General features: G+C 38.5%; 1 protein-coding gene across 4 annotated transcripts in view; it reads left to right on the top strand.

Moving 5' to 3' along the window:
* HPSE2 (heparanase 2 (inactive)) overlaps positions 1-24007 on the top strand; it is a 775791-nt gene that overhangs the window by 285359 nt on the left and 466425 nt on the right. The window lies entirely within an intron of this gene.

Genomic DNA, 24007 nt, shown 5'->3' with positions numbered 1-24007 from the left:
ATATAATCTCTAAGTATTTTAGGCTTTATGGGCCCCCCCCCATTATAATCCCTCAGTCACAGCTACTCAACTCTGTTCTTGTAGCATTAAAAGCACTCATAGGGAAGAGGGGCCAAGATGGCTAATAAAAGCAGTTCTGATATGCAGCTCCCAGGGAGACCAACATAGAAGGCAGGTGATTTCTGCATTTCCAGCTGAGGTACCCAGTTCATCTCACTGGGACTGGCTATGCAGTGGGTGTGACCCACAGAGAGTGAGCAGAAGCAGGGTGGGGCATGGCTTCACTCGGGAAGTGCACAGAGTTGGGGGCACCTCCCCTCTCCAGTCAAGGTAGTGGTGAGGGACTGTGCTACCCACCAGGGGTAGTACACTTTTCCCAAAGATTTTTGTGATCTGGGGATCAGGAGATTCCCTCATGAGCCTACACCACCAGGCTCCTGGGTCTCAAGCACAAAACTGGGTGGCTGTTCAGGCAGGCACTGGGCTGCAGGAGTTTTTACATACTACAGTGGTACCTGGAACTCTAGTGAGACAGGAAAACTGTCCACTCCTGTGGAAAGGGGGATGAAACCAGGGAACCAAGTGGTCTCGCTCAGTGGGTCCCACTCCCATGGAGCCCAGCAAGCTAAGAACCACTGGCTTGAAATTCCCGTTGCCAGTATAGACGTCTGGAGTCTGCCTGGAGGGAACGAGTTCCCAGGCTGGGGAGGTACGACTGCCATTACTGTGGCTTTAGTAGGTGGTTTCCCCTGACAGTGCTAAGGAGACTGGGAGGTTTGGACTGGGCAGAATTCCCCACAGTGGAGCAAAGTGTCTGTGGCCAGACTGCTTCTCTAGATCCCTCCTCACCAGGCCAGGCATCCCTGCAGGAGTCCACCAGCTCCAGTCAGCTGATCCCGATGAGGGGGAATTCCCCCAGCACAGCACACCAGCTCTGCTAAGGGACAGACTGCCTCCTTAAGAGGGTCCCTGACACTGTACCTTCTGTCTGGGTGAGACCTCCCAATAGGGATTGGCAGACATCTTATACAGGAGAGCTCCAACTGGCATCAGGTCAGTACCCCTCTGGGATGAAGCTTCCAGAGGAAGGAGCAGGCAGCAATCTTTGCTGTTCTGCAACCTCCACTGGTGATACCCAGGCAAACGGGGTCTGGAATGGACCCCCAGCAAACTGCAGCAGACCTGTGGAAGAGAGGCCTGACTGTTAGAAGAAAAACAAACATAAAGCAACAACAACATCATCATCAACAAAAAAGACCCCACAAAAAACCCATCCAAAGGTTATCAGCCTCAAAGATCAAAGGTAGATAAATCCACAAAGATGAGGAAAAACCGATGCAAAAATGCTGAAAATCCCAAATGCCAGAATGCTTCTTGTCCTCCAAATGATTGTAACATGTCTCCAGCAAGGGCACAGAATGGGGCTAAAGCTGAGATGGATGAACTGATAGAAGTAGGCTTTAGAAAGTGGGTAATAACAAATTTCACTGAGCTAAAGGATTATGTTCTAACCCAATGCAAAGAAGCTAAGAAACATGATAAAAGATTACAGGAGCTGTTAACTAGAATAACCAGTGTGGAGAGGAACATAAGTAACCTGATAGGGCTGAAAAACACAACGTGAGGACTTTGTGATGCAAACAGAAGTATCAATAGCCAGATCAACCTAGCAGAGGAGAGAGTATCAGAGCTTGAAGGCTATCTTGCTGAAATAAGGCAGGCAGATAAGAAAAGAGAATAAAGAATGAAAATAAACAAACAAAACCTTTGAGAATTATGGGACTATGTAAAAAGACCACACCTATGACTGTTTGGATACCTGTAGGAGATGGGAAGATTGGAACCAAGTTGGAAAACAGCCTTCAGAATATCATTCAGGAGAAATTCCACTTCCCCAACCTAGAAATACAGACCAATATTCAAATTCAGGAAATCCAGAGAATCCCAATAAGATCCTCCATAAAAAGATCTGCCCCTGCCCCAAGGCACATAATCATCAGATTCTCCAAGGTCAAAATGAAGGAAAAAATGTTAAGGGCAGCAAGAGAGAAAAGCCAGGTCACCTACAAAGGGAAGCCCATGAGCCTAACAGCAGACCTCTCAGCAGAAACTCTGCAAACTAGAAGAAATTGGGGCCCAATATTCAACATTCTTAAAGAAAAGAAATTCCAACCCAGAATTTCTTATCCAGCCAAACAAAGCTTCATAGGCGAAGGAGAAATAAAATATTTCTCAGACAAGCAAATACTGAAGGATTTTGTCACCACAGGCCTGCCTTGCAAGAGCTCCTGAAAGAAGCACTAAACATGGATAAGAAAAGCCATTACCAGCCACTGCAAAAACACACTGAAGTAGACAGACCGATGACACTATGAAGCAACTACATTAACAAGTCTGCAAAATTAACCGGCCAGCATCATGATGATGGAATCAAATTCACACATAACAATGTTAACCTTAAATGTAAATGGGCAAAATGCCCCAATTAAAAGACAGAGAATGGCAAGCTGTATACAAAGATAAGACCCATTGGTGTGCTGTATTCAAGAGACACATCTCATGTGCAAAGACGCACATAGACTCATAATAAAAGGATGGAGGAAAATTTGCTAAGTATATGGAAAGGAGAAAAAAGCAGGGGTTGCAATCATAGTTTCTAACAAAATAGACTTTCAACCAACAAAGATAAAAAAAGACAAAGAAGGACATTACATAATGTTAAAGTGTTCAATTCAACAAGAAGAGCTAACTATCCTAAATATATATGCACCCAAAACAGGAGTACCCAGATTCATATAAAACAAGTTCTTAGAGACCTACAAAGAGACTTAGACCCCCACACAATAATAGTGGGAGACTTTAATACCCCACTGGCAGTATTAGACAGACAATTAAGACAAAATTAACAAAGATATTCAGGACTTGAACTCAGCTCTAAATCAAGTGTACCTGATAGATATCTATTGAATACTCCACTCAAAAATGACAGAATATACATTTCTTTTCAGTGCCACGTGGCACTTATTCTAAAATTGATCACATAATTGGAAGTAAAACACCCCTCAGCAAAAGAACTGAAATCATAACAGTATCTCAGACCACAGTGCAATCAAATTAAAACTCAAGATTAGAAGCCACTCAAAACCATACCACTACATGGAAATTGAACAACCTGCTCCTGAATGACTCTGGGGTAAATAATGAAATTAAGGCAGAAATCAAGAAGTTCTTTGAAACCAATTAGAACAAAGAGACAACATACCAGCATCTCTGGTACGCAGCTAAAGCAGTGTTAAGAGGGAAATTTATAGCACTAAATACTCACATCAAAAAACTAGAAAGATCTTAAATCAATACCTTAATATCACAATTAAAATAACTAGAGAACCAAGAGCAAACAAACCCCAGAGCTAGCAGAAGACAGGAAATAACCAAGCTCAGGAGATAGAGACATGAAAAACCCTTCAAAAAATCAACAAATCCAGGAGCTGTTTTTTTGAAAAAAATCAATAAAATAGATAGATTGTTAGCAAGACTAATAGGGAAGAAAAGAGAGAAGATTCAAGTAAACACAATCAGAAATTATAAGGGGGATACCATCACTGACCCTATAGAAATACAAACAACCATCAGAGAATACTATAAACACCTCTATGAAAATAAACTGGAAAATCTAGAAGAAATGCATAAATTACTGGACACATACACTCTCCCAAGACTGCACCAGGAAGAAGTTAAATTCCTGAATAGACCAATAACAGGTTCTGAAATTAAGGAAGTAATAAGTAGCCTACCAGCCAAAAAAAAAAAAAAGCCCATATCCAGATGGAGTTACAGCTGAATTCTACCAGAGGTACAAAGAGGAGCTGGTACCATTTCTTCTGAAACTATTCCAAACAATTATAAAGGAGGGACTTCCCTCTAAGTCATTTTATGAGGCCAGCATCATCCTGATTCCAAAACCTGGCAGAGATACAACAGAAAAAGAAAATGTTAGGCCAATATCCTTGATGAACATTGATGCAAAAATCCTCAATAATATACTGGCAAACCAAATCCAGCAGTGCATCAAAAAGTTTATCCACCATGATCAGGTCAGTTTTATCCACAGAATGCAAGGCTGGTTCAATATATGCAAATCAATAAATGTAATTCATCACATAAACAGAACGTAAGACAAAAACCATATGATTATCCCAATAGATTCAGAAAAGGCCTTCAATAAAATTCAACATACCTTCATGTTAAAGACTCTCAATAAACTAGATGTTGAAGGAATGTACCTCAAAATAATAAGAGCCATTTTTGACAAACCCACAGCCAATATCATACTAAATGGTCAAAAACTACAGGCATTCCCCTTGAAAACTGGCATGAGACAAGGAAGCCTTCTCTCACCACTCCTACTCAACCAAGTGTTGGAAGTTCTGGCCAGTGCAATTAGGCAAGAGAAAAAAGTAAAGGAAATTCAAATAGGAAGAGAGGAAATCCAATTGTCTTTGTTTGCCAATGACATGATCTTATATATAGAAAACCTCATCATCTCAGCCCAAAAGCTTCTTAAGCTGATAGGCAACTTTAGCAAAGTCTTACAATACAAAATCAATGTGCAGAAATCACAAGCATTCCTATACACCAACAAAAGACAAGCAGAAACCAAAATCATGAATGAACTCCCATTCACAATTGTGACAAAGATTATAAAATACTTAGGAATACCACTAACAAGGGAAATGAAGGACCTTTTCAAGGAAAACTACAAACCACTGCTCAAGCAAATCAGAGAGGACACAGGCAGATGGAAAAACATTCCATGCTCCTGGATAGGAAGAATCAATATCGTGAAAATGGACATATTGCCCAAAGCAACTTATAGATTCAATGCAATTCCCATTAAGCTACCATTGAGATTCTTCACAGAATTAGAAAAACTACTTTAAAATTATATGGAACTGAAAAAGAGCTTGCATAGCCAAGATGATCCTAAGCAAAAAGAACAAAGCTGGAGGCATCACGTTACCCAACTTCAAACTATACTACAAGGCCACAGTAACCAAAATAGCATAGTACTGGTACAAAAATAGGTACATAGACCAACGGAACAGAACAGAGAACTTAGAAATAAAACTGCACATCTACAGCTATCTGATCTTAAACAAATCTGACAAAAACAAGCAATGGGGAAAGGATGCCCTATTTAATAACTGGTGCTAGGAGAACTGGCTAGCTATATGCAGAAAATTGAAATGGGATCTCTTCCTTACACCGTATACAAAAAATAACTCAAGATGGATTAAAGACTTAAATGTAAAACCCCAAACCATAAAAACCCTAGAAGAAAATCTAGGCAATGCTATTCAAGACATAGGCATGGGCAAAGACTTTATGATGAAATCTCCAAAAACAATTGCAACAAAAGCAAACATTGACAAATGGGATCTAATTAAACTAAAGAGCTTCTGCACAGCAAATGAAACTATCACCAGAATAAACAGACAACCTATGGAATGGGAGAAAATTTTTCAATCTATCCCTCTGACAAAGGGCTAATATCCAGAATCTACAAGGAACTTAAGCAATTTTACAAGCAAAAAACAAAAAACCCCATCAAAAAGTGGGCAAAGTATATGAACAGACACTTCTCAAAAAAGGACATACATGCAGCCAACAAACACATGAAAAATAGCTCAACATCACAGAGAAATCAAAACCACAGTGAGATACCATCTCATGCCAGTCAGAATGGCGATTGTTAAAAACTTAGGAAACAGCAGATGCTGGTGAGGTTGTGCAGAAATAGGAATGCTTGTACACTGTTGGTGGAAATGTAAATTAGTTCAACCATTGTGGAAGACAGTGTGGTAACTCCTCAAAGATTTAGAACCAGAAATATAATTTGACCCAGCAATCCCATTACTGGGTATGTACCCAAAGGAATATAAATCATTCTATTATAAAGATACATGCACACGTATGTTCATTGCAGCACTATTCACAATAGCAAATACATGGAATCAGCCTAAATGCCCATCAATGATAGACTGGATAAAGAAAATATGGTATATATACACCATGAAATACTATGCAGCCATAAAAAGTAATGAGATCATGCCCTTTGCAGAGACATAGATTAAGCTGGAAGCCATTATCCTCAGCAAACTAACACAGGAACAGAAAACCAAACACTGCATGTTCTCTTTTATAAGTGGGAGCTGAACAATGAGAACACATGGACACAGGGAGGGGAACGACACTTACTGGGGCCTGTTACCGGGAGTGGAGGAGGAAGCATTAGGGAAAAGAACTGATGCATGCTGGGCTTAATACATAGGTGGTGGGTTGACAGGTGCAGCAAACCACCATGACACATGTTTACCTATGTAACAAACTTGCACATCTTGTACATGTACCACAGAACTTAATTTTTTTTTTAAAAAAAAAAAGCACTCATAGACAAAAGGTCATGGCTATAGGCCAATAGCCAATAAAATTTTATTTATAGGTACTGAAATTTTATTGGCTACATGCCAATAAAACTTTATGGCACTGAAATTTTAATGTTTAAAATGATTTTCTGTGTCATGAAATATTATTCAGTTTTGAACCATTAAAAAATGTAAAATCATCCTCAGTTCATGGGCTGTTTGTTTTAAACAAACACAAACTTAGGCTGATTTTTCCCACTGGCAGTAGATTGCTGACCTCTGTTCTAGACTTTCTTTATCCAAATAAAAGCAAATATGAATATAGAGTCTTATTTTTTCTCCATTAGGGACATTAAACAATTCTGGGTCACTCCAGAGCAAGCCTCTTATCTATAGTCTTTCAACTTTTGATTGTTGGAATTCTTCTGGCAACTACCCTAGGTCTTCAGAAGCCACTCAGCTTCTTTACAAAACTGGGCTTATCTTCTCCTTGTTCAGTATGAAGATAGCTTTAGTATGTAAAAACCTGGATCAATAGGGCCAGAAAGGATCTTGAATATTATCTTTTCCTCCTCCATTTTCCATTTTGCAGACAGGAAATCTGAAGTCTAGAGTTTTAAAATTTTTATTTTATCACGAGTAGAGGTAGTACCACAACCCTGGTCAAGGAAAGCCTTGCTTAGCTATAGGTTATAAACAGTGAAAAAGTTGAAGATTATAGCATCTGCAGTATCCACTGATGCTGAAGTTTCCAATTTCTTTGTTCTTTTGCCTGGCACATTGACAGTGGTGTGTGTTTCTAGAACTTTGTGCCTGCTATTTGTGTTTACAAGGGCACATGTGGTGTACCATGAGTATTAATAGGAAAGAAGGTATGGGTTTGTGGTAGAATTGTGGCATTTGGTGGTAAATGGATAAATAAAAGCTTAAGTTTGTTTGTTTGGTTTTTTCCTTTTCTTTTAATTTACAGTTTGGGAGCAGGGTTTTAGTGGCATGGGAAAAATAAGGATAAGTAAGGGACAAGATGTATCACAACTTTTTATTTAATGTGTCGCAATCACTGTCTTTTAAAATTTTTTTACCTTGTGAGCTTGGTGGGAAAAGTATGTCTCATGCTTATTTAATGGTGCCTTGAAGACAGGTTGATATTTGACCATTGTTGTCAATGCTGGAGAGAGGGTGATTAGAAGGGAAGACAATGAAGAGGTATTTAGGCAAACAGGTTGGTGACAATTTAAGGAGACCAAACCTTTTCCACTACCCAAAAAGCTAATATGAAGCATTCCTCCTTTTCTTCATGCTTTATTTAGTGCTTGCTCATCATGGAAGTAGGCAACATTAGATCTATTTCCATGAGTGGGTAATCCTAGCTGTATTGTACCATTACCTTCCCTCAGTTGAGCTCTGTAAATTGTTTCACTACTGTCTGGTTATATTTAATTTTAATTTTGTCTCTTACTTATAATTCTTATGTAGACCTTTCCTTCACTCCTATTTACCTTCAGACCTCCTCCCACTGGTTTAGCACCAATTTAAAAAATAAAACTTAAAAATGATGTATTTTCCAATAGCATTCATTTTGTGGCTTTATAAGTTCATTCAATAAGTTACTATGGCCAGACAAAAAGCATGCCCTTTTGAGGTTCACTTTCTACCAGGGGGAAATAGATAATAAAGAATAAAGATCTTTATTGTTTATTAAATAAAGAATGTATATTCAGTATTTTAAAAGGCAATGACACTTACTTCTACTTCCAAAAAGATAGAGTAAATATACTTTCCCCTATTCCTCATATTAAGAGTAACTAAAAACTGTAAATATTATATATATAAAACATATAAGAAGATTCAGAGGTGAAAAGAAGTCAGCCAAGAACCCAAGGAACAACATGATGGTGAGTTCCCTGGGTTTTCTTCTTGTCTTAAATATCCCAAACTTGGAGCTGAAGAAACTGGAAACCTGGAAATATCAACAAATACAAACACAAAAGACCCCAACAAAAGCCAGTTTTCTGTAGCCAAGGAGATCAATAAGGGAGCAATCTAGCAAGACAGAAAGGTTTTGCATAATAACCACTCCACCCTAGCCAAATGTCATAAAAAATTTGTGTCCTATTTCTCACACAAACAAAGGCTGAGTAGGGAGCCTGGACTTACCCTCGTGAAACTCGAATGTGCTCCCGCAACGTCCTTGCCAGGATGGTGTCCAAGTTGAGAGCCTGAACTTCATCCCCACTGGTTGATATTGAGGGAACACCCTCCCACTTCACTGCAGTATTAGTTGAGACCTTGGAGATGTGGAACTTACCCACCTGCTCAGCAATAATGAGGAGCCTTCCCTTAGGCGTCAATGAATGCTGAATGGGCAACCTGGACTTTGACATCCACCTGGCAGAAACAAAGCAGTGCCCTCACTTATACCCTGCCAGAGCAGTGTCAAGAAAAAAAAAAAGCCAATTAAAACAGAAGGTTTAAATAAGATCTAGGGAGGTGGAGCAAGATGATGGGATAGAAGTCTTCACTGTTGGTCTCTCTAGCTTGAACACCAAATCTTAACAACTATCTGCACGCAGAAAAGCCCCATCACAAAAACCAGCAATCAGGTGTGCAATCACAGTACCTGGACTTAATGTCATATCCACAGTGCTTGGATTTAATGACAGAGGCATTGAAGAGGGCAGGAGAGATACTTTAGAATCACTGACACCACCTCACCTCCATCCCCCCGCAGTGGCCATGCAGTACAGAGAGATAACTTGTGTACTTTGGGGAGGGAGAGGGCAGCTGCTAGGGGACTTTACATTGAACTCAGTGCTGCCCTGGTACAGTGGAAAATAAAGCTGTATTGAGCTCAGCCAGTGCCTGCGCACATTGGGAGCATCTGGACCAGCTCTAGCCAAAGGGGAATCACCCATCCCAGTGGTCCAAACTTGAGTTTCTATGCAAGCCTCACCACTTTGGGCTGAAGTGCTCTGGGGTCCTAGGTAAACTTGAAAGACAGTCTAGGACCCAAGGACTGCAATTCCTAGGCAACTCCTAGTGCTAGGCTGGGCTTCAAGCCGGTGAACTAGGAGTGGAACATGACCTAGGGAGACACCAGCTGGCACAGCTATGGGAGAATAAATATAAGTCATCCCTCCACCAACCCCAGGATTGCAGCTTGTAGCAATGAAAGTGACTGCTTCTTTCTGTTTAAGGAGAGGAGATCAAAGTTAAAGGGTACTTTGTCTTACATCTTGTGGAAAGGGGAGGGAAGACTAGGAAGAACTTTGTATTGTGGTTCAGTACAATGCAAAGTCCTTCCTATTCTTCCCTCCCCTTTACTTCCTTTCCCTCAACTTAGCTTCCGTAGAATAGAATATCACATAAATTTCTAAGATTTTTGATTTCATCTTCTGGCTCCCAGACAGCATCTCTGGATACACCTGGAGCCTAGAAGAACTCACTACCCTGAAGGGAAGGGCCTTGGGCAAAGATCTGGGGCTGTGCTGGCTTTGGATCTGACCCAGCACAGTCCCAGTGGTGGTGGCCACAGGGGTGATTGCATCACTACATCCCCCAGTTCCAGGTGGCTCGGCGCAGAAAGAGAGAGATTCCATATGTTTGGGAGAAAGTAAGGGAAAAGAACAAGGGTTTCTGCCTGGTAATCCAGAGCATTCTTCTGGATCTTATCCAAGACCACCACAGCAGTACCTCTATGAGTGTACAAAACCCACAGCATTATTGGGCTTGGGGCCCAAGTCCCTTTGAATACCTGGACAACCGTCCCAAGAAAGACAGGCACAAATAAGCCCAGACTGTGAAGACCACAATAACTACATCACTCTTTAATGCCCAGATGCCAAAGAACATCTACAAGTGCCAACATCATTCAGGAAAACATTACTTCACCAAATAAACTAAATAAGGTACCAGGGATCAATGCCAGAGAGATAGATGTATACGACGTTTCAGACAGAGAATTCAAAATAGCTGTTTTGAGGAAACTCAAAGAAATTTAATATAACACAGAGAAGGAATTCAATGTTTTATCAGGTAAATTTAACAAAAACATTGAAATAATAAAATAGAATCAATCAGAAATTCTAGACTTGAAAACTGTAGTTGACATGCTGAAGAATTTATCAGAGTCTCTTAACAGTAGAATTGATCAAGCGGAAGAAAGAATTAGTGAGCCTAGAGACAGGCTGTTTGAAAATACACAGTCAGAGAAGACAAAAGGAAAAAAGAATAAAAAAGAATGAAACATGCCTACAAGATTTAGAAAGTAGCCTGAAAAGGACAAATCTGAAAGTTACTGGCTTTAAAGAGGAGGTAGAGAAAGAAATAGGGATAGAAAAAGTTTATTCAAAGGGATAGTATCAGAGAATTTCCCAAACCTAGAGAAAGAGGTCAACATTCAAGTAGAAGAAGTTATAGAACACCAGGCAGATTTAACCTAAAGAAGACTACCCCAAGGCATTTAATAATCAAACTCCCAATGGCCAAGGATAAAGAAAGATTCTAAAAGTAGCAAGAGAAAAGAACGCACAATGGAGCTCCAATAGGTCTGGCAGCAGACTTTTCAGTGCAAACTCTACAGGTCAGGAGGGAGTGGCATGAGATATTTAAAGTACTGAAAGAATAAAACTCTTAGATTAGTATATCTGGAGAAAATATCCTTTAAACCTGAAGGAGAAATAAAGACATTCTCAGACGAATAAAACCTGAGGGATTTCAATACCATACCAGTCCTATAAGAAAGGCTACAGAGAGTTATTCAATCTGAAAGAAAATGATGTTAATGAGCAACAAGGTATCATCTGAAGATATAAAAATCATTATTACCGTAATAAGCATGCAGAAAAACACACAATAGTATAACTTTATAGTTGTGGTGTATAAACTTATCTTGACTAAAGTAGAAAGAATAAACGATGAACCAATCAAATATAACAGCTACAACAACTTTTCAAGACATAGACATTAAAATAAGACATAAAGAGAAACGACAAAAAGTTAAAAAGCCAGGGAACTAAGTTAACGTGTAGAGTTTTTTTAGTTTTCTTTTTGCATGTTTGTTTGGAATGGTGCCAGCATGGCCCCTACTGTCTCTGCTGCTGGCCATACTTGAAGCATATCATACCATGTATTTATGGATTCTGAGTATTAGATATCAGATCACCCTAACTGGTGTCCATGAAAGCTGGATACCTTCACCATCAGCCTTGCCAGAAAATTAATTCCACATATACAGGGCCACGTTCTTCATTTTTTTCTGTTTATAATTCAAATCTCATATGGTTGTTTCTGATTGGTATCTGATTGGTCAATTATGCATTACTTTCCAATGCATTAGCTGAAAGGGAATCTGAGAAATTGAGTTCTCCTTTGTACCTTCATGAAATGAGACTCATAATATGAAAGCTACCCTAGGATAGAAAGAGTGTTCAAAAGATGCTAGGCATCCCAAAATGGCAAACATCCATAATAGTGTCTTGGTTTTTTATAGAACCTTGTCATTTCCCAGTCCAGCTCCCCTGAAGGGCACTATCCAATTTGGTAACCACTATCCACATGGACATACTGAGCACTTAAAATGTGGCAAGTCCAAATTGAGGTGTGTTGCAAGTGTGAAATACACATGGAATTTTGAAAACAGCATAAAATATTAAAAATCACATTGATAATTTTATACTGATTACCTGTTAAAAGAATGTTTTAGATATATTTATAATTAATTAAATCATTTCTATTAACTAAAACTGATTTTACCTGTTTATTTTTTCTTCTTGTGGTTAGTAGAAAATTTAAAATTTTAAATGTAACTTGCATTTGTGACTTACGTTATAATTCTGTTGGACATCACATGTCTAGAGTGCAGATCTGAGACTTAGCCCTTTCCTTACAGCTAATCACTTGCATGTAGCACACCATTCTCTCCTTGTGAATTGGCACTTACTTATTTATAGTTACTAACCCTTACTTTAAAAGAGAAACAAGAGGGTAGGTGACAGAACTCCATGAAAGATATTCATGTAATAAGCTTTTCCTGCACCTGTAGGAGGAAATCTGTGACTGCATTGATTTCAGAAAAAGTCCTCATGGAGCACTGGCCTCAATTGCTGGGGAATATGAAAGGAGAAGGTCTGCTGATAAGTGATGTCACAGTTGGGCAAAGGAGTATGTGCTAATGAACCATGCAAAGCTCCAGTCACTAAAGTTGGGGGTTTACAGATGTGTTTTTATGGATTCTTATTTACCATGAACATTTAGATGGTAATTGGAGCACAAATTGTCTGTTAAAATAGTTATTTCAGCTTTCCCCTGACCGTCGTAATCTTCTGGTAATCCCTCTTTTGGCCCTCTCCAGCTGTCTACCCCTAATTCAGAAAGAGGCCAGCTTTCCCTTTGCTGCTGTGAGTGAAGGCTGAGCCTTAATGTGTGGCCACGTACATAGCTTCTCTGCTTTCTAGTTTTAAAAAAATGCCAGATCATTTTATATGGCCACTGGTTTCTCCGGTGTGGATAAACAACTCCATCTATTCTCAGAGCAGATGCTTCCACTAACAACAATGACATATATAAATAATTTCCAATTACTGAGTGTTCAGTATATGCCAGGAACTGTGCTAAATGCTTCATCTGCCTTGGCCCATTTAATCCTCACAACAAGCATATGAGATAGGTACTAGTATTATATTCAATTTACATATAAGGGAATGGAGGATCAGAGAGGGGCAGAGGGAAACATGCCTGAAGTCACCTAGTTTGAGCACCTAGTAGAACCAGGATTTAGATGCAAGTGGTAGGAGTACAGAGCCTGCACACTTAACTATTATGTCAGACTGCCTCCCTTGACTAGAATTCTTGTGTGTTGACTCTAAGGCAATGTCATCCAAATATTCTACTGGCAGCTGGATGAAGCTGTTTACAGCAGGAAAGGCAAATTCTCCTGAGAAGGTGGATGAACATTGTACTCCAGAGGAGACTATGTTGTCGGCCTGAATTGCTTGTGCCCCTGGAGCTCAAAGAGCAGACTATGATTATTTAAACTGAGAATTTACTTAGTTGAAAATAAAATTCTTTTGGAATAGAGTGTTCACTATTTTAGTCCAATCCAGTTTTATGGGAAGTTTAATTTAATTCAATTATATGAAATGTTAGTAAAAGATGTTCTGGAAGTTAGAATGGAACATATGGCCCAAGGGAGGTGGGTAAGTCTTTAGGAGTAAAATATCTGACAGTGAGGGCTGTTAAACAGTGGTCTGGGTTGTGTATTCGTAATAAAACCCTGAGGCCAGGGTGGTTTGTGTGTAAGATGCGCTAAGGAGGAATTCACATTTCCCTGTGATTTTCATTCTTAATACATTTACTTAAACTATTGTGTCAGTTAAGGTCCTCTGAGCAGCAGACACGAAGATGGAGTTAGACATATAAGTTTTATTTGGAGAAATATCCATGCTGAGTAAAGGGGAAGGGAGCAGAAGTAGGCAGGGAGAGCCTTCAGCCAGTGATGCAGGTCTAACATCTATGAAAGGAGCAGAGGAAGGAAAGAAAATTGGGCAGGAAGAACCCAGTCAGTAATGCAGTTCTGAGAAAGTATTGGCCAGGCTGGGAACAGAAGTCTAAGCAAAAGTTCCCCATTAGAAAAATCCCACATTACGGAGAAAGGATGGCTTAGCTTTACTTGCCTTCTGTGCTTAGTCATTGCCTGGGAGCAGCACAGGGGTCAGAAGGTGTGGAAGTGGGGAGCATGACCTCAGAGTGAACACTGCAATGGATCTAAACATACAGCAGCTGGAGACTGTCAGACAACTATGCTTCTAGCAGCATGTTCTCTTGACGGGAGATCTGAGCAGTGCACCTCCATGTCTGCCACTGTTACATATTGCCTTGCCACGCTGGAGTACTTTCTTCAAATGTACTGCTAATGTCAAGTGAAACAAGAAATGATTTTCCATTTCAGTGATATTTTCTCCTAAAAGTAAATACTGTAGCATCAAAGCATCCTCCATAAAAACCTCTTCATTCCTTCTTTTCCAGATACCATATCCAACCATTACCCAACTATCTGTACTTTTATTTTTATTTTTTCTGGAATTTGATGAAATTTGCCATTTGGTATCTAATATTTTTTCTATATGCTTCAAATTTCTGTTCTGATATTAGCAGAAAGAACATACTTGTACATACTGTTCACTTTTATTTTTCCATTAATATTGATTAATCTAAGATGATTGTTAATTTTATCTCTTGAATGTATTTAAAATGTATTCATTTTCTCTGTTCCTTGTACTGTTAGATTCGCTTAGTTCCCTCATCCTCACTTCCTTGGGTTATTTTAGTAGCTTCCTCTCTTTTCTCCCTGCCTCTAATCTTGTTGCAGTTTAGTTTGCCTTCTGTATAATTTCCAACCCAAATCTGACGTTTTTGGAGCCCTTCAATGGCTTACTAGCATTTAGAGGGAAAAAATAATCCAAGCTCTCTGTCATGGCATATGAGGCATTTCATGAATTTATCCATGTCCACTTTGCTAACTTCATCTCCTTCTATTCTCCCCCTCATGCTTTCTAGTCCAGTGCTATGGAACCAATTATGTATCTGCATATTATCTGCTAATGTGTATCTTCATTTCTTTGTGTAGAATGTGCTCTTCTTGTTCACTTTACACACTGCTACTAAATATCTGGTCAGGTATTACATTCTCTTTGAAGTTTTTCTTGATTTCTAGTCAGCACTGATGACTTTATCTTTTATGTTCCTATTAAATCTCTTAGCAGTCTGTAATTGCAGGCTCTATGTTTTATATTTTAATTATTTGTGCCTTTTTCTCAAGGCCCCAGGCTGTATCTTATTTTTCTTTACAACCCTTGCACCAACACCATGCTTGGCCCATGAGAGGTCCTCAATAAATATTGGCTGAACTATGCCAAAATTGAGTTACATTCTTTGTATTGCTCCACAATATGTACCACAGAGTCTTAATGAACAAATGTTTGTGTAATGGAATGTAAATGAATAAAATGAAAATGTATTTTAGGAACCGTAAGAAAACTCAGTTTAAATATTCAGTAAATAGATTTGTTATTGTTGTTGCTTTTATCTTAATCTGACCATTTTCATTACTTGAGAGCAGTTGCCTTACTTGCCTTACTACTGGGTCAACACATTGTATGTGTATCACATATGTCTACAGAAATGTGATGATGCAAGAGGCAAGAGTTGACAGCCTGAGTTATCTTGCAAGTATAGCCCTGAACTGGTATCATTTTCATTTCTGTATAACCTGTACCTGAACAATTATGTTGTGTTGTATCTGTAGAAAACTGTCTCTAATGATATGTGCTGGCTCTTCATTAAAATTCCCTACAGGCATTGCCATCAGAAAGACCAACAGAAAAGAAATGAAACTTCCTTGCTAGATGCCTACCAGTTTCACCCGTACAAGTGTTAACTAAACGTTTATTTGTTCCTTCCTTCATTCATTCACTTTCACTCACCTATTTATGCATTTATCATTCAACTTACAGTGGTAAGTGAAAACAATCCATGAGAAAAATAATAATAATAAGGGTAGGTACCATTTATTGAGTCCTCATTCAGGCACCAAACTGGGTGACTTAAATGTCAGAACAGCTCTATGAGAGAGAAGATACTATTTTCCTTTTAAAGATGAAGAATTGGATACTCAGAGAAGTTAAGTTGTAGAGCTAGGGTTTTAAGGCAGAAGTTAATCCTTTCAAATAGTCCTATTTCAGGATTGATTTCAGAATTATCTGTTTCAGAATCATTTCCACCCGCTCACCTGATGATTGCTTATATAATTTATATTACTGAGGTTTTTTCACTCAATCTTGGAATCTGATGATGCCAACTTCTAAATTAGATGACGGTATATAAAATACAATTCTGGAATCACCGTCATGTTTATTGAATACCTAATGTATAATTAGAATCTTTGTAGTTTAGTTCTTATTTTGCCTATAAGAATTGTTTCTATTAAAAATCCCAGTGTTTTCCCCTCAAATTCTTCCAATTTTCAACAGACTAATAGTGAGCAGGGGGTCGGGGTGGTCTGCATGTAAGTTGACAGTGATAAAATAGTCTTGGATGGATCTGTTGATTCCTTTCATACACCCCCAACAAAAAAGCAAGAATCGAAAAAACCCGGCGCAACCCTTGTAATAGTTACCAAGTCCCCATGTGAGGCCTTTATTTTGCTTTTAATAAAGACAGGCCACATATAGCCTAAGGGAAACTTCAGTCAGACCAATAGCAGCCTCATTTCCTCACAGTAGGAGGCATGGTAAACAAATGGTTCTGAAGATAGATGCTCTAGAGATATTCATGGCAATACTGATGTGGAAAAGGCTGATTAAAAGGAAATTCAGAGGAAGGGACTGGGGCTGAGCTATGTATAGAGGCAGGGGCCAGACCTATGTGTTAAGATTAATCAGAATAAATGATCTGACTATCTTCCAGAATATAAATACCCCCAAACTTAATATTTCTATTTTATGTTGAAAGAAATCAAGAAACAAACTTTGTTATGTTCTTTGGAATAAATTTGTGCAGATGGTAAGCAGAACCAGAAACTGTTTGAAGTTTTGTGACAAGCCAGAAGCCTACATGAATATGGTAACTTTTCCCTTTTGAAAGCACTTGATTTTATCAGCTTGTTTACTTATCTGTCACAACAGAGCATAAAACCAAGAAACAATTTCATAAACTGATATCTGAGAAATGTGTGCCTGGTAGCTGAGAAGAATTAAGAGAGTCATATATCAGTTTTCTGCTCCTCATTAGATGCAGTAATAAACTAGTTTTTTAAAATCACCTAACTGGATGTCAAATAGTATGTGACAGTGGGCAAATTTACAGCAAGGGGTAGACATTGTCTGTGTAACAAATTGCTCTCTTGTACCAGTATTTCATGCCCTTGCAGATAAACCAAGAGCAATTTGTCACATCCTCAAAAATGCATTCCCATTAAGTTGTTAAACATAGCAAGTAATTTCGGTACAGTTTTACATTCTTTAATCTTCAAAGGACACCATTTGGTCCTCTGACAAACCTGGATGGTTATCACAGCCAGAGCAGAAATGGTTAAATCTGATTCTGTCTTCCAACAGGGAGCTAAAAGGAATTGCAAAATATCTCATCCCCCTTGGCTCTGAGTGTAGATTTAAAATTAAATTGGTTCTGGTTAGCAAACTAGAACAGGGCAACTAAATTGAATTTTCTGAGGAATGTTGTGAATCCTATGTGGAAAAAAAAGTCATACAACGTTTGTGTTTCCTTCTATCCTTTCTTTGTACACTACTCTCTCCTGTCCATTGCACTCTTTCCACACTCTCCTCCCTGTTGGTAAGCCCAGCTCCTATTGTATCTCATTTGGAGTTTTATATGCATTTCTACCCATTTCTCTGAAAGTTTCAGTCATTCCTTTCCGCATGCTCTTTCTTTTCCCGCTTCAAAATTTGCTCTACTTATTTTTCTTCTCATTCACACTTTTCATGGAACAAGATTATTGAGAGCATTTTATCAAGTTTGCACAGAGGAAAAGCGAGCACAGAAAAGACCAGAGACTGGGGCATGTGAAGTGTTAGGCTTTTGGTTATGTTGTTAAAGCATAAGTACAGGCTTTTGATGATTCCGTCGTTCAGAATAGATGATGGTGTTCTAAAGATTCTAGAAGCATTTATTTAGAAGTAAATTTTTCCCTCCCTCTCATTTTTCTTCTAACATTTATTTTCTTACTTGCTTGTTGTAAAAAATATGGAAAATTAGGCCCGGCGCGGTGGCTCACGCCTGTAATCCCAGCACTTCGGGAGGCAGAGGCGGGCAGATCACGAGGTCAGGAGATCAAGACCATTCTGGCTAACACGGTGAAACCCCGTCTCTACTAAAAATACAAACAATTAGCCGGGTGTGGTGGTGGGCGCCTGTAGTCCCAGCTACTTGGGAGACTGAGGCAGGAGAATGGTGTGAACCTGGGAGGCGGAGCTCACAGTGAGCCAAGATCAGGCTGCTGTACTCTGATCTGAGCGACAGCGTGACTCCATCTCAAAAGAAAAAAAAAAAGGAAAATTTAGAAAAACAATGTAAAATTGCATCAAAGTGTATTGAGGTTATATAAGTATATAGAAGAAAATAATTTTATCACCAAAGACAAAAACAATTAATGATTTGGCATATTTCCTTCCAGTGATTTTGTTTTTCAGTGCATATTACTTCCTAAATGGTTGGGATTATCCTGTGTGTATGCTTTTGTATATTGCTTTATCTTTGGAAAGTTTTATAATAGATTTTTCTTAAATTGATCTTTGTCGTGGGAGTCAGGTATTGGGGTGAAGGTCACCAAATTGGCTTCAGTTTGGTAACAGATGGATATCCATCTTCTGTTTTCCCTTTGCCATTTAGTATTAGAGGGCAGGTATCTTAATGCTGCCATGGTTCAGATTTCGCAGCTTATACTAGGGTGCTTTTTCATAGGACCTGGGTAACTTTTCTTTTATAATTTTATTTTTTAAATCGACGTATAAGAATTGTACATATTTACTGGGATCAGGGTAACCTTTCTTATTAAACATTCGTTCTATATGTAAGAAGATACTAGATCTGATGTTACATTAAGTTACTAAGTGCGGTTGCCCTGGATTAAGAAGCTTTTGCTATTTGGCCTTTATGCAGCATATTGGAGCAATCTTAATTTTTATTTTATAGTTCCTTCCAGCAAGAAAGTGCCCCAATGGATACTAAATTGTGAGGGTTTGAGAAATTCATAGTGTTTTTTGTTTTACCTCTGTGTTAGTCCATTTTCACACTGCTAATAAAGACATACCCGAGGCTGAACAATTTACAAAAGAAAGAGGTTTCATTGAACGTACAGTTCCACCTGGCTGGGGAAGCCTCACAATCATGGTGGAAAGCAAGGAGGAGCGAGTCACATTTTTATGTGGATGGTGGCAGGCAAAAAAAATGAGAGCTTGTGCAGGGAAACTCCGCCTTATAGAACCATCAGATCTCATGAGACTCATTCACTGTCACAAGAACGGCACAGGAAAGACCTATCCCCATAATTCATTCACCTCCCACCGGGTCCCTCCCACAACATGTGGGAATTGTGGGAGTTACTATTCAAGATGAGATTTGGGTGGAGGCACAGCCAAACCATATCAGCCTCTTATTTTTGTTGAAGGAATAGTACTAAATCCTCCATTTTCACCTTCTAAAATTTCATTCTCCTCAGTGATTATATGGGAAAGAGAAAAAGTGTATGAGTGCTTTACTTTGTTACCACAAGTATTTGTGGATTTAAGCTCCACCGGTCATTTAGTAGGATATTTTGTTTTTATTAAGGAATCTTCCCCTTCCTTTTAAGTTCTTAAATGTTTCCCTTTCAAGAAATCTGCTTTAAAATTTTTTGAAGCTCCACATCAGATGATCTCAATGAGAGCTTTAATTTCATTTTATTGCTGTAATTCAGGCATCTCCAAGCCATGATGGGCAGTCAGTGGTCTGCATCCTTGGGGATTTTCAGTGGCATTTGGGCTGCTCATTTTGGTAGCTTTTAGACCATTTTTTCCCTCGAAAATGAAGTGTCTTTTGGGTGGTGTTATCTGGGCTTTTAGAAGGAACCCAAAAGTTAGGAATATGTGAATCTTCTCTAAGGTCAATTCTTTTTTCAACTATTGTTGGGCCCTGTTTCACCTCCACTGTGCAGTAACTGAAGATGCCATAAGAGATAATAGAGATTTACACACAACTTATTTCACTATATGAAATAGTTTATAAGTGATTTGTGCCCTGTAATTGATCTCAACATTTCTATTAAAGCAGATAAATAAAGTGTTGATTGACTTTCAATATGTACAATACTCAAGTTGCAGGAACAGTGACTTTAATCATCTCCAGTTTGGTTGTAGGCCTTCTTTATTGGCTACTGGAGGTTTCATTACAAGTATATGGAGTTCTTTTAACATTTGCAATTGATGTTGTTGCTAATTAGATAACAACTCTACCTTGGATCTAAATTACTTGATACAGTTTTTGAATACATTTATTTTGAAAATTTGAAATATTTGAATGGAGAATCTTTTTTTAAGTTATGTATTTTATTTTTTATTTTGTGCCTACATAGTAGGTATATATATTTATGGGGTACATGAGATACTTAGGTATAGGCATGCAATGCATAATAATCACATAATGGAAAATAGGGTATCCCTTCCCTCAAGCATTTATCCCTTGTGATTTAAACAATCCGCTTACGATCTTTTACTTAATTTTAAATGTACAATTAAATTATTGTTGACTATAGTCCTCCTGTTGTGCTATCAAATAGTAGGTCTTATTCATTCTTTCTATTTTTTTTGCACCCATTAACCATCCCCACTTCCTCACTGCCCCTGCTACTATTCTTCCTAGCCTCTCGTAACCATCCTCCTTCTCTATCTCCAAGAGTTCAATTGTTTTAACTTTTAGATCCCACAAATAAGTGAGAACATGTGATGTTTGTCTTTCTGTGTCTGGCTTATTTCATTTAGCATAATGACTTCCAGTTTTTGCAAATGACACTCATTCTTATTATGTCTGAATAGTACTCCATTGTCTATAGGTACCACATTTTCTCTATCCATTCATCTGCTGATGGACACTTAGGTTGCTTCCACATCTTAGCTATTGTGAATAATGCTGCAACAGACATGGGAGTGCAGACAGCTCTTTGATATACTGATTTCCTTTCTTCTGGGTATATACCCAGCAATGGGATTGCTGAATCATATGACAGTTCAATTTTTACTTTTTTGGGGAACCTGAGTGGAGAATCTTAACTTTAACCAATGAAGTAGAGGAGATATAAGAAAGAAGAGAGACCTACATTCACACCAAATGGCATTGCTGGAAGATTCTGTTCTACTAGGCGTGGTGTCTAGCAGAGATAGATGTTAGCAATTTAGTGTGTTGGTATTAGATGTCTCTGTTGTAGAGAACAAAGTAGTTGCTAAATACAGGATTTTTTCCACTCTCTGCATTTTTCCTATAATAAACATCCAATTAGTCCCCAAATCCTGTTGATGGCAATTATCTCATAAATACCTCTTGAATCTGTCTCCTTATCCTCAATGCCATTCTACTACCAATGCATATGTTACTAATATTTATCACTTAATATGTAGCCAAATACTACAAGACACATTATCATATTTAATTATCATAACAACAATTCTGCAAGGATAATATTATTTTTATTTTATAGAAGAAGAAACGGAGGTTTGGGGAGATTGTTTAGTTTCTCAAGATCAAATAACTTGTGACAAAAGCCAGGTTTTAAACCCATATTCATCGGTTCTAAAACTCCTTCATTGTTCTATTTGCAACAGCCTCCTAATTTTCCTGCCCCCGCCCCCACCTTTATCTTGTTGCTATTTCTTTCCAATGATCCTTTTTTGCAGTACTACCATGTTAATACTGAAATATACAAACATCAATATGTCCCCCTACCCAATCCCTAAACAATGAAGTCTAGCCTTCGTGGCTTGTTTCAACCCGATTATGGCTGGACCCCTACCTCGTCTCTGATTACTCTGCTTCCCATTTCCTATCCCTCCACCTCAGCTCCTTATGTTTCAGTGGCACCAAAATGTGGTGGTGTTATGTGAATGCTTAATGTCTCTGTGCTATTTCAGTTACCTACAACACACTCCATAGCTGCCCTCTTTGGTCTGTGAGCTCCTATTCATTTTCCTACACCCAGCTCCAGCGTTCCTTTCTTCGTGAGGCTTTTCCACAGCTTTCCCAAGCAGAATTAGTAACTCTAATCTCTGCACTTCCATTACACATGCAAGGAGCCTTAATCATTTATGTGTCTATTCCCCCTCAGAAGCCTGTGAACCCCTTACAAGCAGGAATCAAGTCTTATTCTTTGTACTTATCTCCTGCAGCTCTTTACAAACAATCTGGAAGTTGGCTCCAATTAATGTGCTGCCCCTAGAAAAGTTGGAATCACATCATGTCTTGCTCAAAGAAATATAATCCAAAGACTACAGCCACATGTGTTTAGGTCCTTTTTCTCCTCCAAACTACTTCTATGCCCAACAGACTTTTTCTCATTGATGTCTGATAGTTTCTCCTTCTTCCTTTTCCTCTTTCTTGACTAAGCTCTCTTCTTGCTTTTCTTCTGGCTCAATTCTGTTTTCCTGTTCTGATATTTTATGTTCTGCATCAGAAAATCTCAACATTTTCTGGTGGAGATAGAAATGTCCTCAGATAGAGGGTGGCCAGTGAAGCTGAGTAGGCAATACCTCAATTCTTTTTAGTTAAGCAAGATCTTAGAGGAAGTCTGTGGGCACTCATGCCTTAATACCTTAATTTCAATCCACAAATGTATTTTGTGTGAATTTGGTATAGTGGAAAACAACTGGATGTGATCAGCCGACATGAGTTCAAGGTCTCTATTCTGAGTAATTCTGAGCCTTAAATGCAGTTTGTGATATAGAAACACTTTGTAAGCTACAAAGCAATATGCTGACATTGAGAGATTACTATTCCTCTGGGCCTGTTCTCAGGCCTGCATTGAGCATTGTTCCTTCTTGTTCTGCCTCTAAAGCCTTCTTCTGTCTCATTTAGGAAGATGCTGTTGCTGAATTTAAAAATATGTATTTTATTATTTAATATAGCATACAAACTGAAAAATACATAAAGCATATGCACAGTTCAACAAATGAAACCAGGTAAGTATCAAGAAGTGGAACATTGCTGGCAGCCCTTGAAGTTCCCTGTGTGCCCTTATACTGATTTGTCAGACTTTTAGCACTGGCTTCTTTATTCCCTTCAGTTGAAATTTCTCTTCACTGGTGACTCATAAACCTTCTTGAATCTGATGCTATACTGAGGGCAGCAAGGGTGTCTGACCAGAGAGAGCTTTATCTAACAAGGCAGCTCTGTCTTAGTGCCTTGTCTCCACCCTGGGCACCAGAAACTACTAGCCCCTCCCTGACAACTGTCAGTCTCTTTCCTCTGTGCTTGGGGAAGGTAAGCAGATGGTCTGTAAGTGCCCTTCCCAGTAGCCCCACTGCATCAGTGATATTGCTGGTGTCTTTATCATAGCATGGTTAGGTATTATTTTTATGGACACTTTTTTTTCTTCTTATAATAGCATTATGGTCTCTTTTTAGAAAACTTGGAAAATACTATAAAGTATAGATGAGTATTAAGTAATCATGCAGAGATAGCTTACATCTCTGTTAACAGGTTTTTCCATGTTTGAACAACTTTTAATCTTGGTTTTTCATGTAATGTGATATTATAAGCATTTGCTTGTGTCATCAAAGTTTTCATTAAAATAATTTTAATGGTTGCCTAATATTCCATCACCTGAGTATAGGTTACTAAACTTTTTTTGTGTGAATGGCATTTGAGGTTTTTTTTTTGTTTGTTTTTTTGAAGTTTTACAAGTAACCTTTTAATAAACACTTTGATGTGTATGTTTTGTCTACATGTCAGTTTATTGGCTTAGGCTAAATTTCCCAACTTGAAATTGCTGAGTTAAAAGTCATGCATTAAAAAATAAAAAACTTTTTTTTTTTTTTTTTTTT

This window comes from Rhinopithecus bieti, unplaced genomic scaffold, assembly GCF_001698545.2.
Source record: "Rhinopithecus bieti isolate Rb0 unplaced genomic scaffold, ASM169854v2 scaffold_425, whole genome shotgun sequence".
In the NCBI taxonomy this organism is placed as follows: Eukaryota; Metazoa; Chordata; class Mammalia; order Primates; family Cercopithecidae; genus Rhinopithecus; species Rhinopithecus bieti.
This window is presented reverse-complemented; position numbering and strand designations above follow the sequence as displayed.